The following is a 17,376-nucleotide window of genomic DNA, read 5'->3' as shown; positions in this document are numbered from 1 at the left end:
AGTGTGCCCAGCAGAATGACCAGTAAGCTTATATCTTCAATGGTTCTGATGGGCCAAAAATCCTCTGCACCTGGGTCTTGCACCAGTTTAAAACTTTTAATTTTTTTTTTAAATTTTATTTTATTTTTTAACTTCACAATATTGTATTGGTTTTGCCATATATCAACATGAATCCGCCACAGGTATACACGTTCCCCATCCTGATCCCTCCTCCCTCCCTGTACCATCCCTCTGGGTTGTCCCAGTGCACCAGCCCCAAGCATCCAGTATCATGCATCGAACCTGGACTGGCGACTCGTTTCATATATGATATTATACATGTTTCAATGCCATTCTCCCAAATCATCCCACCCTCTCCCTCTCCCACAGAGTCCAAAAGACTGTTCTATACATCAGTGTCTCTTTTGCTGTCTCATATACAGGGTTATTGTTAACCATTTTTCTAAATTCCATATATATGCATTAGTATACTGTATTGGTGTTTTTCTTTCTGGCTTACTTCACTCTGTATAATAGGCTCCAGTTTAATCCACCTCATTGAAAAAAACTGATTCAAATGTATTCTTTTTAATGACTGAGTAATACTCCATTGTGTATATGTACCACAGCTTTATTATCCATTCATCTGCTGATGGACATCTAGGTTGCTTCCATGTCCTGGCTATTATAAACAATGCTGTGATGAACACTGGGGTACATGTGTCATCGACTATGAAACCCCAAGTGAAAGTAAAGAAATTAACAAATAAGCATAAAAGAAAAGTTCTTCTGAAAGTAATTTTTCACCAAGAACTACAAAATACTTGAGCAAACAATCCATCATGAGTGAAAGTCATCAGATACAATAGATGATTAATCCATCAAAGACGTTAGAGAAAAGACAATGTAATATAAGCAATAAAGTAAGTATATTTAAAGGATAAAAAATTAGAAATATATGAAGGGGTTAGACTTTATGAAAAATGAACAGGCAGATTTGAAAAAGAACCAAATGAAACTTCTACAAATGGAAAATATTTTCATTAAAATTTTAAATTGAATGGGCAGATCAAATAGTATATTACCCAAGACAGATTTGAAAAAATTATTGCATATAGTATAGAGAAAAAATGATAGAAAATATGAAACAGAGGTTAAGAAACATAGATAATGGGATGGTCCAATGTATGTCTAGTTGGAGTAGAGGCAATATTCAAAGAAATAATAATCTGAAACTTTTCTCAAGTAGATGAAAGACATAAATCTTCATATTTAACAAATATGAATCCTAAGCAGAATAAATAAATATGAAACTACACTTAGAACAGCATATTGAAACTGCACAACACAAATGTCAAAGAGAAATTCTTTAAAACAACCAGAGAAAAAAGAGAGATCTTTTAACTAATATAACTCAATAGCTATAATAGAGGCCAGAGATACTGAAATATTGTGAAAATCCTGTAAAATGTTCAACCTAAAATTCTTTCAGTTCAGTCATTCAGTCATGTCCGAATCTTTGCGACCCCATGAACCGCAGCATGCTAGGCCTCCCTGTCCATCACCAACTCCCGGAGTCCACCCAAACCCATGTCCATTGAGTTGGTGATGCCATCCAACCATCTCATCCTCTGTCGTCCCCTTCTCCTCCTGCCCCCAGTCCTTCCCAGCATCAGGGGCTTTTCAAATGAGTCAACTCTTCACATCAGGTGGCAAAAGTATTGGAGTTTCAGCTTCAACATCATCCTTCCAATGAACACCCAGGACTGATCTCCTTTAGAATGGACGGGTTGGATGTCCTTGCAGTCCAAGGGACTCTCAAGAGTCTTCTCCAACACCACAGTTCAAAAGCATCAATTCTTCAGCACTCAGCTCTCTTTATAGTCCAACTCTCACATCCATACATGACCACAGGAAAAACCATGGCCTTGACTAGACGGACCTTTGTTGACAAAGTAATGTCTCTGTTTTTTAATACACTGTCTATATTGGTCATAACTTTCCTTCCAAGGAGTAAGCATCTTTTAATTTCATTTCTGCAGTCACCATCTGCAGTGATTTTGGAACCCAGAAAAATAAAGTCAGCCACTGTTTCCACTGTTTCCCCATCCATTTGCCATGAAGAGATGGGACCAGATGCCATGATCTTAGTTTTCTGAATGTTGAACTTTAAGCCAACAGTTTCACTCTCCTCTTTCACTTTCATCAAGAGGCTTTTTAGTTCTTCTTCACTTTCTGCCATAATGGTGGTGTCATCTGCATATCTGAGGTTATTGAGATTTCTTCCGGCAGTCTTGATTCCAGCTTGTGCTTCCTCCAGCCCAGTGTTTCTCATGATGTACTCTGCATAGAAGTTAAATAAGCAGGGTGACAATATACAGCCTTGACGTACTCCTTTTCCTATTTGGAACCTGTCTGTGGTTCCATGTCCAGTTCTAACTGTTGCTTCCTGACCTGCATACAGGTTTCTCAAGAGACAGGTCAGGTGGTCTGGTATTCCCATCTCTTTCAGAATTTTCCACAGTTTATTGTGATCCACACAGTCAAAGGCTTTGGCATAGTGAAAAAGCAGAAATAGATGTTTTTCTGGAACTCTCTTGCTTTTTCCATGATCCAGCGGATGTTGGCAATTTGATCTCTGGTTCCTCTGACTTTTCTAAAACTAGCTTGAACATCTGGAAGTTCATGGTTCACGTATTGCTGAAGCCTGGCTTGGAGAATTTTGAGCATTACTTTACTAGCATGTGAGATGAGTGCAATTGTGCAGTAGTTTGAGCATTCTTTGGTATTGCCTTTCTTTGGGATTGGAATGGAAACTGACCTTTTCCAGTCCTGTGGCCACTGCTGAGTTTTCCAAATTTGCTGGCATATTGAGTGCAGCACTCTTTACTCTGATAAAATTTTATACTTTGTTGTACAAGCAAGAAAGCATAACTTAAATACATTTCTAGCAAATAAATACTGACATAATTTATAGTTCACAGATCCTCACTGGAAAAGACTTGAAAGTATATATCTCAACATGAAGGAAAATTAAGCCAAAGAAGAATATAGAGAGGTAAAGACACAAGAGGTGAAGATCACTTAATAGTTGTTTAAAGTTTGTTGTTGTTGTTAGTTGCTAAGCCATGTCTGATTCTTATGCAACCCTGTGGAATGTAGCCCACCAGGCTCCTCTGTCTATGAGATTTCTCAGGCAAAAATGCTGGAATGGGTTGCCATTTCCTTCTCCAAGGGATCTTCCCAACTCAGGAATTGAACCCGCATCTCCTGCATTATAGGCAGATTTTTTTTTTTACCACTGAACCACTTGGAAAGCCCATTTAAAATCTAGGTAAATCTAAATTGAAATTGGCTGTAAAGTTAATGACAATAATTATGAATAATTTTAGCTAGTTTAACCCCAAATGAATTTAAAGTACTTAATAAAAATCACATGTGAACTATGGGAGCCTGTCAAGAATAAAATCTTCAAAGCCCAAAGGCCCCACCCCATTGACACAATTCAGGACTCTCTGTGGGTCCCATCCCAGCTCTGGAACTCATGGTGGCAATGACTGAGGATTCAAGTACAGCTGTGTGGCAGCTCAGCTTCTCCTTCTGCCCAGTCCTGCTTTCCTCGCTTCCATACAGGTATGACTCCTGGGAACATATACTGATAAATATTCTGACTCCAATTCTCCATCTCAGTATCGGTTTTCACGGAACCCAACCTAAGACAATGAACGAACATGTCTGGAAAGCCACTTGTACCCACTACCACCAATAATCTGCAATGCTTCACAGTGTGTTTGAAAATAACATCTCTGAGATATCCTCCTATAAATACTTTAAACTTGTCTGACCCAAATCTTCTTTTACTGCACACTAACTTGGAACATATTTTGGAGGTAGTGGTTCAAAGAGCAGATCGGTTTATAAGCTATGGATCAATCTGCATCTATAAGCTGGGTTTTGTTTTTAGTTTTGGCAAACATAAATCAAGAAACTAAGAAACTGGTCTGCGCACGTGATCACCATGACTCCCTGCAGGATAGCAGGACACCCTCAGGTATTGGAAAGAGACTGGAAGACAGTTAAATCCAACTCTGTATATCCTGGCTGTGAGACTTCTGTGTGTGCTGTGCTTAGTCGCTCTGTCACGTCCAGCTCTTTGCAACCCCATGCACTGTAGCCCGCCAGCCTCCTCTTTCCACGGGGATTCTCCAGATAAGAATACTGGAGTGGGTTGCCATGCCCTCGTCCAGGGGATCTTCCCAACCCAGGGATCAAACCCAGGTCTCCCGCATTGCAGGCAGATTCTTTACCATGTGAGCCACCAGGGAAGCCTGGCTTTTGTCTAATGAGTCCCTTTTATCTACCTTATAGAATTATTATAAGAAAAATAGATAAGCAAAGGAAAAGTAGAAAGGTATATACTGATAGAGATTGTATTTACAGACTTAGAGATAATGTAAGTAAAGTAATCACTGGGCTTCCCTGGTGGCTCAGATGGTAAAGAATCTGCCTGCAATGTGGGAGACCTGAGTTCGATCCCTGGGTTGGGAAGATACCCTGGAGGAGGGCATGGCAACCCACTCCAGTATTCTTGCCTGAAGAATCCCAATGGACAGAGGAGTCTGGCAGGCCACAGTCCATGAGGTTGCAAAGAGTCAGACATGACTGAGTGACTAAGTACACAACACAAAGTAATCAATACATATTATAATTTTGAACTTTCATTGCAACTCTTTACCATCTTTGTCATTTGCTTTTTTTACTCTATTCTTTCTTTTCCTGAGTGACTAAGTTAGATACAATGAAAATAACATAGAAAATTGACAAGATCATAAAGGAAGAAAAAAACTGGAGCTGGAGTTCCCTGGAAATTTCACTGTCACCGTGATCATTGTGCATAGAAAGGCTATGAGCCATTGATTCATTTGGATTCAGCAAGGAGATGCTAGAGTATGGGTCCTCAATGTATGTTTTCATGGTTATACTCTTAAAACTGAATAAATATATGTTGACAGTTTGGGGGACCCGGGGTTTGTTGCAAACTGATTCTTTTGTCACATTGACACAGTGAGTGATTAAATGACTGAGTGAATGGCACACAGCATCAGTAAAAAGCCTGCAGAGAGCAAACATCCAAGAGATCCTGGCCCTGGTGTCCAAACTGGGAAAAATAACCCCCTCCAAGCAATTGGTTATTCTGCTTTACTTTTGGCACCAGACAGGAACTAAGGAGTTCTAATGATCATTCCTCTTCATTCTTGTTAATTACTTTGTGACATCATTTTGCCATTTCTAAAAAAGTCCAGTATTTCCAGCCATGCCCAGAGTTGATTGGGGAGTTCATCACACATGAAAATATAAAAAAACACAGAGGCACCTCTATGTAGAATTAGCCTTGGATTCTCCCATTCTCTTACATCTTTTTTTCCCCACTATAAGTTATTAGGTGATTTCAACCCTCACTAGACTCTTTACCAAAAGTAGGAAGAATTATGTGTATGGTGAAGCCCACAGTGGCCAGTGTTGGCTTTGCACAGTTCTCTGGAAGCAACTGTACTAACCTCACTCCTCCCCCAGGTGCCCTGTCAGGAGCTGGGGACAATCACTCACCCAACACTGAGTGCAGCATCTGCTCTTTTGATTCTCTCTGGGATCACCTATGGAGCGATGTGGAATCTCTCTAGTCTAAGATCAAGGAACTTAAAGATCTCAGGAGACCAGAATCAAGAGGACATGGATAATCCAGCTCCAAGAAATGGAGCTCAAAACTCACTCTCTCCCATAAGCTGAATTTCCTAATTAAACAGAATGAAGCCTCATAAAAGAGTTTCCATCAATGACACAAAAGTAGCATCACCATAACACATACATAAATCTGGCAAGCTCTCCCTTTTCAGTCATGTCATATGATATAATGGGAATATATTTTTTTAAACCAGCTCATGTCTCTCCAATATATTTACAGTCTGAGTCACTGAACCCAGTGGTATATGCAGTAATGAAATATTTAAAAGGAAGAAACTGAAAAAGAAGACTTCTCCCATCCCTTGGGTATTTCCCTCTGAAAAGCCTGTTTCCATCCGTGTCTAGAATGCTTCTCTTCCCTGGAGCCACCTCCTGTGTACAACCTTGTGATGAGGACCCAGACAGAGCCTAGACTTGGAAGTAATTTAACAGTTTAAACTATATTTGAAATGGTTTCCTGGTTGCCAGACCCTGGTTTTGATCCCTTTTCTCCTAATTATGCCAATCTCCAAGTCCAAAAGGCATACAAATGACTCCAGAAATCCTTTATAGGTATTCAACAAAGGACTTTTGTTTATTTGTTTATTTTCATAATAATGATCTCACATTATCCCCTCAACATTTGGATCTGCCCGGGAGGACTTCATATTTCACTGCGCAACATTCTTTCCTACTTTACTGTACTTACCGATTTTTTCTTGCCCAATTTTAAAAGGTGAGTTTTGCAAAAAGTGAGCTATAGAACTTATATCTTCTGAGTTCAGTGTGACTTTAACCATTAAATGTAAGTAATAGTGTACTGAAGCACATACAATCTAAAAGGAGAAAAGACTGATATAGCTGGAAGCATCTTTCTCCAATCTCCCCTCCCTTTCTGCTCAGCAGACACTATTTTTGTCTGTGTTGACTTTCCAAACCATAAGCTTTCAAAAGGAAGACTTCTCAGCCTTCTGGAGCTTCAATTCTATCCGTGTCATACGCCTTCTTGCAACTCGAGCTGTGAACTTTCCTTGCCTCTAAGCATTGCTCTGGGCCAGTCCCCTGTTTGGCCCTCTGGCTTTGTAGCTCCCACAGAGAGAGTTGGGCAAGTGCCTCAGGCCTTGGCAGGGACACCTGTCTGATTTCCTTCTCCCACCCAGCATCTTGATCACAGTCCCTGCACGGAACTCTACCTTTCAGAAGATTCTCCATGCCAATGGGATTAACAACTTCCTAACTCTAAGTGGGGCAAGAAGGATGTTTCCCAGTTAGGGAAAAGGCATGGGTTTTGAAGTTGGATAACCTGGATTAATACTGTTCATGGGGTTCTCAAGGCAAGAATACTGAAGTGGTTTGCCATTCCCTTCTCCAGTGGACCACATTCTGTCAGATCTCTCCACCAAGACCCGCCCATCGTGGGTTGCCCCACGGGCATGGCTTAGTTTCATTGAGTTAGACAAGGCTGTGGTCCTAGTATGATTAGATTGACTAGTTTTCTGTGAGTATGGTTTCAGTGTGTCTGCCCTCTGATGCCCTCTTGCAACACCTACCATCTTACTTGGGTTTCTCTTACCTTGGGCATGGGGTATCTCGTCACAGCTGCTCCAGCAAAGCGCAGCCACTGCTCCTTACCTTAGACGAGGGGTATCTCCTCCCCATCATCCTTCCTGACCTTCAACATGGGATAGCTCCTCTAGGTCCTCCTGAGCCCACACAGCCAAGGCTCCTTGGACTTCGGGTTGGTACTCCCACCGCCCCCCCTGGCCTCGGGTGTAGGGTAGTTCCTTCCGGCCACCATGAACAGTATGAAAAGGCAAAATGATAGGATACTGAAAGAGGAACTCCCCAGGTCAGTAGGTGCCCAATATGCTACTGGAGATCAGTGGAGAAATAACTCCAGAAAGAATGAAGGGATGGAGCCAAAGCAAAAACAATACCCAGCTGTGAATGTGACTGGTGATAGAAGCAAGGTCCAATGCTGTAAAGAGCAATATTGCATAGGAACCTGGACTGTCAGGTCCATGAATCAAGGCAAATTGGAAGTGGTCAAACAAGAGATGGCAAGAGTGAATGTAGACATTCTAGGAATCAGAGAACTAAAATGGACTGGAATGGGTGAATTTAACTCAGATGACCATTATATCTATTACTGCGGGCAGGAATCCCTCAGAAGAAATGGAGTAGCCATCATGGTCAACAAAAGAGTCCGAAATGAAGTACTTGGATGTGATCTCAAAAACGACAGAATGATCTCTGTTCGTTTCCAAGGGAAACCATTCAATATCACAGTAATCCAAGTCTATGCCCCAACCAGTAACACTGAAGAAGCTTAAGTTGAATGGTACTATGAAGACCTACAAGACCTTTTAGAACTAACACCCAAAAAAAGACGTCCTTTTCATTATAGGGAACTGGAATGCAAAAGTAGGAAGTCTAGAAACACTTGGAGTAAGAAGCAAATTTGGCCTTGGAATATGGAATGAAGCAGGGCAAAGACTATTTAATAGAGTTTTGCCAAGAAAACGCACTGGTCATAGCAAACACCCTCTTCCAACAACACCAGAGAAGACTGTACACATGGACATCACCAGATGGTCAACACCGAAATCAGATTGATTGTATTCTTTGCAGCCGAAGATGGAAAAGCTCTATAGTCAACAAAAACAAGACCAGGAGCTGACTGTGGCTCAGATCATGAACTCCTTATTACCAAATTCAGACTTAAATTGAAAAAAGGAGGGAAAACCGCTAGACCATTCAGGTATGACCTAAATCAAATCCTTTATGATTATACAGTGGAAGTGAGAAATAGATTTAAGGGCCTAGATCTGATAGATAAAGTGCCTGATGAACTATGGGATGAGGTTCATGACATTGTACAGGAGACAGGGATCAAGACCATCCCCATGGAAAAGAAATGCAAAAAAGCAAAATGGCTGTCTGGGGAGGCCTTACAAATAGCTGTGAAAAGAAGAGAAGTGAAAAACAAAGGAGAAAAGGAAAGATCTAAGCATCTGAATGCAGAGTTCCAAAGATAGCAAGAAGAGATAAGAAAGCCTTCTTCAACGATCAATGCAAAGAAATAGAGGAAAACAACAGAATAGGAAAGACTAGGGATCTCTTCAAGAAAATTAGAGATACCGAGGGGACATTTCATGCAAAAATGGGCTCGATAAAGGACAGAAATGGTATGGACCTAACAGAAGCAGAAGATATTAAGAAGAGATGGCAAGAATACACAGAAGAATTGTACAAAAAAGATCTTCACGACCCAGATAATCACGAGGGAGTGATCACTGACCTAGAGCCAGACATCCTGGAATGTGAAGTCAAGTGGGCCTTAGAAAGCATCACTATGAACAAAGCTAGTGGAGGTGATGGAATTCCAGTTGAGCTATCCCAAATCCTGAAAGATGATGCTGTGAAAGTGCTGCACTCAATATGCCAGCAAATTTGGAAAACTCAGCAGTGACCACAGGACTGGAAAAGGTCAGTTTTCATTCCAATCCCAAAGAAAGGCAATGCCAAAGAATACTCAAACTACCACACAATTGCACTCATCTCACATGCTAATAAAGTAATGCTCAAAATTCTCCAAGCCAGGCTTCAGTAATATGTGAACCGTGAACTTCCTGATGTTCAAGCTGGTTTTAGAAAAGGCAGAAGTATAAGAGATCAAATTGTCAAATCCGCTGGATCATGGAAAAAGCAAGAGAGTTCCAGAAAAACATCTATTTCTGCTTTATTGACTATGCCAAAGCCTTTGACTGTGTGGATCGCAATAAACTGTTGAAAATTCTGAAAGAGATGGGAATACCAGACCACCTGACCTGTCTCTTGAGAAACCTGTATGCAGGTCAGGAAGCAACAGTTAGAACTGGACATGGAGCAACAGACTGGTTCCAAATAGGAAAAGGAGTATGTCAAGGCTGTATATTGTCCCCCTGCTTATTTAACTTCTATGCAGAGTACATCATGAGAAATGCTGGACTGGAAGAAACACAAGCTGGAATCAAGATTGCCGGGAGAAATATCAATAACCTCAGATATGCAGATGACACCACCCTTATGGCAGAAAGTGAAGAGGAACTGAAAAGCGTCTTGATGAAAGTGAAAGTGGAGAGTGACAAAGTTGGCTTAAAGCTCAACATTCAGAAAACGAAGATCATGGCATCCAGGCCCATCACTTCATGAGAAATAGATGGGGAAACAATGGAAACAGTGGCAGACTTTATTTTGGGGGGCTCCAAAATCACTGCAGATGATGACTGCAGCCATGAAATTAAAAGACGCTTATTTCTTGGAAGGAAAGTTGTGACCAACCTAGATAGCATATTGAAAAGCAGAGACATTACTTTGCCAACAAAGGTCCGTCTAGTCAAGGCTATGGTTTTTCCTGTGGTCATGTATGGATGTGAGAGTTGGACTGTGAAGAAGGCTGAGTGCCGAAGAATTGATGCTTTTGAACTGTGGAGTTGGAGAAGACTCTTGAGAGTCCCTTGGACTGCAAGGAGATCCAACCAGTCCATTCTGAAGGAGATCAGCCCTGGGATTTCTTTGGAGGCAATGATGCTGAAGCTGAAACTCCAGTACTTTGGCCACCTCATGCGAAGAGTTGACTCATTGGAAAAGACTCTGATTCTGGGAAGGATTGGGGGCAGGAGGAGAAGGGGACGACAGAGGATGAGATGGTTGAATTGCATCATTGACTCGATGGACGTGAGTCTGAGTGAGCTCCGGGAGTTGGTGATGGACAAGGAGGCCTGGTGTGCTGTGATTCATGGGGTTGCGAAGAGTCGGACACAACTGAGTGACTGAACTGAACTGAACTGAACCTGGATTCGAATACTGGCCTCTAATGCTCATTAACTGTAATCCTATACAATCTACAACCTTATCTGAACCTCAGTTTTCTTAGCTGTGTATCGGAGATCATAAACCTTTAGGGGATTACAGCAAACAATGTATGTCTCATCTATACTTCTGAGGATCACACTGTCTGGTATATAGCAAATGTTCAACAACAAATATTAATTCCTACCCTCTTTCTGGAAGCTTCACCTTTTTTCCATCAGTTGCTTGATGAGCTATCTTCTAATTTGGACTCTTTGTACTTTCACAATATCATCTCTGAACAAAACTTTAGAGTGTGTTTAAAGACGTGGCATCACTAACCCCAACACTCCTTCCCAGATATTGGCTGTAACAAAAGTCATCATTGTTTTTCTGGCTAAGGAGAACATCCTAGATGACAGGTCAATCCATCAGGCATTTATTGAGCCTGCAATCACGCCAAACATTGTGTTGGCTGTTTGGTATGCAGAAATGTGTCAAAGACATTTTAAGGAGAGAAGTTCGTTTTCTGGTATAACATCAAGCCATCCCCATGCATTTTTTTCCTGAAAGGGTCACATCTATTTTCCTCAGTGTGTCTTTTGGAGAAATGTGAACTTTTCAAAAAATCTGCAGCCTTAAAAAAAGGAATATACTATACTGGGCTATTGTTTGGCAAGTGATGGGAGTAAGTGGGGAGGTACTGCTATGGATCCAACTTGCTTTGAGTTTCCATTGACAAACTGTCTCTTGATGTGTTTCAGTTCAGTCCAGTTCAGTTCAGTCACTCAGTCATGTCCAACTCTTTGAGACCCCATGAATTGCAGCACGCCAGGCCTCCCTGTCCATCACGATCTCCCGGAGTTCACTCAAACTCATGTCCATCGAGTCGGTGATGCCATCCAGCCATCTCATCCTCTGTCATCCCCTTCTCCTCCTGCCCCCAATCCCTCCCAGCATCAGGGTCTTTTCCAATGAGTAAACTCTTCGCATGAGGTGGCCAAAGTATTTGAGTTTCAGCTTCAGCATCAGTCCTTCCAATGAACACCCAGGACTAATCTCCTTTAGGATGGACTGGTTGGATCTCCTTGCAGTCCAAGGGACTCTCAAGAGTCTTCTCCAACACCACAGTTCAAAAGCATCAATTCTTCGGCACTCAGCTTTCTTCACAGTCCAACTCTCACATCCATACATGACCACAGGAAAAACCATAGCCTTGACTAGACGAACCTTTGTTGGCAAAAGTAATGTCTCTGCTTTTGAATATGCTATCTAGGTTGGTCACAACTTTCCTTCCAAGGAGTAAGCGTCTTTTAATTTCATGGCTGCAATCACCATCTGCAGTGATTTTGGAGCCCAAAATAATAAAGTCAGCCACTGTTTCCACTGTTTCCCCATCTATTTCCCATGAAGTGATGGGACCAGATGCCATGATCTCAGTTTTCTGAATGTTTAGCCAACTTTTGCACTCTCCTCTTTCACTTTCATCAAGAGGCTTTTGAGTTCCTCTTCACTTTCTGCCATAAGGGTGGTGTCATCTGCATATCTGAGGTTACTGAGATTTCTCCCAGCAATCTTGATTCCAGCTTGTGCTTCTTCCAGCCCAGCATTTCTCATGATGTATCTGAATATAAGTTAAATAAGCAGGGTGGCAATATACAGCCTTGACTGTGTTTAGGAAGGTAAAATATATCATGTGCAGCAGGACAAAAGCTATCACCATGGAAGCTCCTACACTTTTTCCTCACTCTGCCCTAGGAAATCAAAGAGAAGAGTGGGAGAGGTAGAGACAATAAAATGTCATTAGATTGTTTTAAGGGAGAAAAGCCAATAAGAACAGAGAAAGAAGGAAGACACATTACATAGACTGCTCATAAAAGGATCCTGTTTTGTATTGTCTGAGAACTATGTGTACAAATTTAATATGTCTTTATATGGAATTGTGTATCAATGAACCTTAAGAAATCTAACCTAACACATGATGAGGTCTGCCAGCTTATGCTAACCTGAAAAATGTATGAGAACCCAGGAAAACACCAACATTAAGGTTGAAAAAGAAGTATTTTACCTTCTGGTGTCATCTATGGTATACAGTGGAGAAGGAACACACCTTATTTCTCATCTGTTTGAGATTGTTCTGATACAAATCAACCTCTTTCCCATCCTACAGAAGCAAGCAAGAAGGAAGGAAAGAAGAAAAGTGAGGATGTGAATGCTGCCCATTGTAAGATGGATGGATCCTAGAGAGTTTCCTGCATCAGACATTACCCTTCAATGTGACTTTTCAACACCAACTGTTGGAAGTCCTGCTTGTTTTATATTATCAAGAAATACAGTACCAGTGTACTCTCATGCTCACAGGATTTCTCTGCTTTGTATTAAATTCTCAAAGGACTTCTGCCTTAGGTTTTAGTTTTTTACATTATTTTATTATTTATTTATTTATATTTGGCTCTGCTAGGTCTTCTTTGCTGCAGAAGGGCTTTCTATAGTTGTGGTGAGCAGGAGTTGGGGGATGGTTACTCTTTGTTGTGGTGCTCGGGCGTCTCATTGTGGTGGCGCCTCTCGTTGCAGAATACAGGCTCTAGGATGCCTGGGCTTCAGTAGTTGTGGTGCATGGGCCTAGTTGCCCCACAGCATGTGGAATCTTCCCAGACCATGGATCGAATCCCTGTCCCCTACATTGGCAGGTGGATCCTAAACCACTGGACTACCAGAGAAGTCCAGATTTTAAAGATTCAGCGGAGCACAAATAACATTCTAAAATTATTCCAGGGACTCAATAGAGTCATTCTCTTTTCTTTCACAAAAGTCCTCTGAAGGTTTCTGAATCCAGGACCCTTGAAGATAGATTTTGACAAAAATGAGCTGGCAGAGTCAGATGGAATGACAACCAAGGATGCTGGCAGTCTAGGGAAGCACTACAGCTGGGTGCAGAGATCATCTTGCCCACAAAGACCTTTCAGTGGGGACCTCTGGGTGTTTTCAAAATTCTTAACTGCAACCCTTTCTTGCTTCTTTGGCTTTTACTCATATGACTGCATCAAGCTTTGTTTTTCCTTGCTCATTTTTGGAAAAAAAATACTGAATACTATAGTCTCTAAAAGACTATAGACAATATAAACTAAAGACTATAGAGTAGAATAAGCCAGCCTGTTTTGTGTCCTGCTATAGATGCAGGGCTGGTGTCCAGTCCTGTGTTGTCACTATGGTGTGTGTCTGGGCTCCGCACAGGCTAACAATGACAGTCAGCAAAACACACTTTATATACAATTGATAACCCCCATGGTCTGCTGTTATTTTCATTCTTGTCACTTTTTAGGTGGTTTATTCTCCCTCACTCTCTCATCTATACACGTTGCTATGGACTGAATGTTTGTGTTCCCCCCAAAGTCATATATTTAAATCTAACCACCCCACCCCCAAGATGGTATTTGGAGGTTGGGCCTTTGGGAAGTGATTAGGTCATGAGGGTGGAGTCCTCATGAATAGGATTAGTGCCCCTATAAGAAAGATCCCAGAGAGTAGCCCAGTCCCTAGACCATGTGAGGACACAGTGAGAAGGCAGCCGTCTATGAACCAGGAAGTGGGACTCCACCAGACACCCAATATCCCAGCACTTTACCATGGACTTTCCAGCCTCAAGAACTGTAAGAAATAAGTTTCTGTTGTTCATAAGGCCTCCAGTCTGTAGTATTCTATTATAGCAGCCCAAAGGGACAAGACACACATGAGCATGACAGCTTCTTCAGTGTCCCTAAGGACACAGCATAGGACATACCAAGGGCTGCATGGAGTGGGCACACTATGGGCTTCCCCATTGGCAGGGTAACCTCTCTGATTCCAAGTCCCTAAAAAGCTGTTCTGTGGCCAGAAACCTCATTAGATACAGGTGAGAACTCCATGGGGTCACTGAAGAGGCTCTCCTTTCTCATTTTCAAGAGAGGGATTACACCCTCCTGGGCCTAATACTATATCTACATTGCATCACTGGGTGTTTACAACATCTGACAGCAAAATTGACTTTACTGTAAAGGGGAAATGCTGTTTGAGGGAGGACTAAAGTTTAAAGTGACCAATTATTTTTTCTCTTATGGTGACTCTCTATATAACCTCATAACTCCAGAAACATGAATAGCAAATACCTGGGCAGTGAGAAGCCCACCCAATCCAGAAAAGTGGTTGACTGGTTGATAGGCATTAGTAAGTCATGAAATGTCTCAGTGCCCTTGACCCCCTAGCAGCCACTGCCAACACTGAAATGTACTCCCTTTATGGAGAAATGGGCCTCGTGCCTACCCTGGAATGTTGTAACAATCCTGTTTATCACTGCTGTGCTGGGCCACGCTAAGCTGATTCCATCATGTCTGGTTCTTCATTATGATGGCTTATAACGAACAGAAGCAATATGTTTCCCAGGAAGTCTTCTTCTTACACAATTTTTAAAAATCATTTTTCAGAATTCAATGCCATGTAAACACCTTGTCTTAAACATATTTTTCATCATTCAAAACTATTTCATAATTCTACATATTTCTAATTTTTTTGCTGGGAGAGGCAGGGAAGGGAAAAGCCTTCAAAAGAGAAAAATAACCATTTTTTCTCATTTGTTTTCCCTAGGCTGTCATGTCTTTCACCAAATTGAGAAGCCCTACTATATCCTCTCCTCCCCATTCTGTCTCCTCTTCTCTTGGGCCCCAAGATTTGGTAGCACTGGTGGTAAAGAACTTTCCTGCCAATGCAGGAGATATAAGAGACATGGGTTCAATCCCTGGATCAGGAAGATCCCCTGGAGGAGGGCATGACAACCCGTTCCAGTATTCTTTCATGGAGAATCACCATGGACAGAGAAACTGGCTGGCTACACTTCATAGGGTCGCAAAGAGTCAGACAGCACTGAAGTGACTGAGCACACACGCACACACTCAACATATTGACCTTTTCTCCCAAACAGTCAAAGACCATCAGCACTTCCTCCTCTGGCTTTTGTTTCTTCAGGGCAGTTCTTCAGACAACCATCATTAAAATATTCCATCGCAATAACAGAGAGGTCTTGATAATGCCTTGAAGAACAATTTTGCCTTTATCACATATTCCCTGTAAATCCACCTTTGCATAAGTCTGGTCAACTGATATGTTACTCATCTGTTCTGTAATATTTGAAAAGTCCTTCTCCCTTCTCAATAGAAATATGTGCCTTATCAAAAAGAAGGAAATCTGAAGCTCTGAGAGTTCAAGTTCAATTCTGTTAGACACCTTGTGGTTATTTAAATAACTAATCTAATCTTGGGTGAATCACCTCCACTTTTTATATTGTGGACACTTGAAGCCATGACTGCTTTGAGTCAGTGAGCAGCTGTCAGATGAGCTGGGCTTTTTGTTTCAAGGTCAGACCCACATCTATGCTAGAGCTTTGTGGTCCTTCAGCAACAGGCATTTACACAGACTCTTGCACATGCCTGTGACAAGCACATGTGTGCATGTGCAAGTACATACAGAGTGAAGGCTGAAGATTTGCAAAATTTTTAATTTGTCCTACGTTAGCCTAAAATTTTTAAAGTTCTCTTTGTGTGACCATTTCACAGACATTGTCTGCTAATAAATGGATTCTTTCCTCATTCTAGAATAGGAATTCTAGTTAAGTTATATGATTATATACATACAGCTTTAGGTATTATTTAAAGCAAAACCAAGTATTTGCATAATAAATAATTACCTGCCACTATCAAATAACATACTTTTCCTTTACTGGAAGCAACAGAATGAATTTGTCTCTCAGACTTATGCTGATTCACTGTACAAAGGATTTTTGTTCCCTGAACAAAAGCTTTTTCCATGTCCTTGCTCTGAAAAATAAAGCAGTTTGCACACAACTCAAGACAATAGCAACCTGTTTCCTGGGTGCCAGCACAAATGCCCCCCTAAGCATCCCTAGGATCTTCCTTCTCCATCTACCCCTTGGCAGAGTCAACCACCAGTGAGCACGTAAGCTGGGTTTCTCAAGGAAAATGAAGCAAGGCTGATACACTGCATCATTATCACTATTGTACCCAGAGGCCCAGGCAACTAGGCATGTCTGCACATTGCAAAATAAATGTAATCAGCAGCCCTTGAGTCAGCAGCAGTGGGTTTGACCCAGCCAACGCTGAGGGCTGTCAAATGGTGCTGTGCTGTGCTTAGTCCCTCAGTCATGTCCGACTCTTTGTGACCCCATGCACCATAGCCCGCCGGGCTCCTCTGTCCACAGGGATTCTCCAGACAAGAATACCGGAGTGGGTTGTCATGTCCTCCTCCAGGGGATCTTTCCAACGCAGAGATCAAACCCAGGTCTCCTGCATTGCAGGCAGATTCTTTACCAACTGAGCCACGAAGGAAGCCCATGAATACTGGAGTACATAGCCTATCTCTTCTCTAGGGGATCTTCCTGACCCAGGAATCAAACTGGCGTCTCCTGCACTGTACGTGGATTCTTTACCAGCTGATCTACCAGGGAAGCCCACACACAGTGACGACCCTTAACATCCCAGGCGTTAGCCAGCTCTCAGTTTATCCCACTGTAATGAGCCAAACCCTCTCCTCCTTTCTCTCCCACTACTGTCTGATCCTTTGCTTAATGCACAGTGAGCCCCTGCCTTCCCAGCATGTGGACAGGCCAGCAGAGGACCAGGAACTGCAAGTCTTGCTGCCCGCACCTCTCCACCTTACTTAGCTCACTCTTTCATTTCTTCCTTTCCACAGTAATTGTGCTTCATTTTCCCCACAAGTATTACTTTGCAAGTGTTCTTGTTTTGCTTAGTCAATATCTAGTTTATATGAAATAATAATCACAGATAGGAAAGTGTT

This window comes from Bos indicus, chromosome 8, assembly GCF_029378745.1.
Source record: "Bos indicus isolate NIAB-ARS_2022 breed Sahiwal x Tharparkar chromosome 8, NIAB-ARS_B.indTharparkar_mat_pri_1.0, whole genome shotgun sequence".
NCBI classification, from domain to species: Eukaryota; Metazoa; Chordata; class Mammalia; order Artiodactyla; family Bovidae; genus Bos; species Bos indicus.
The sequence above is the reverse complement of the archived record's forward strand: the minus strand, read 5'-3'. Positions refer to the sequence as shown.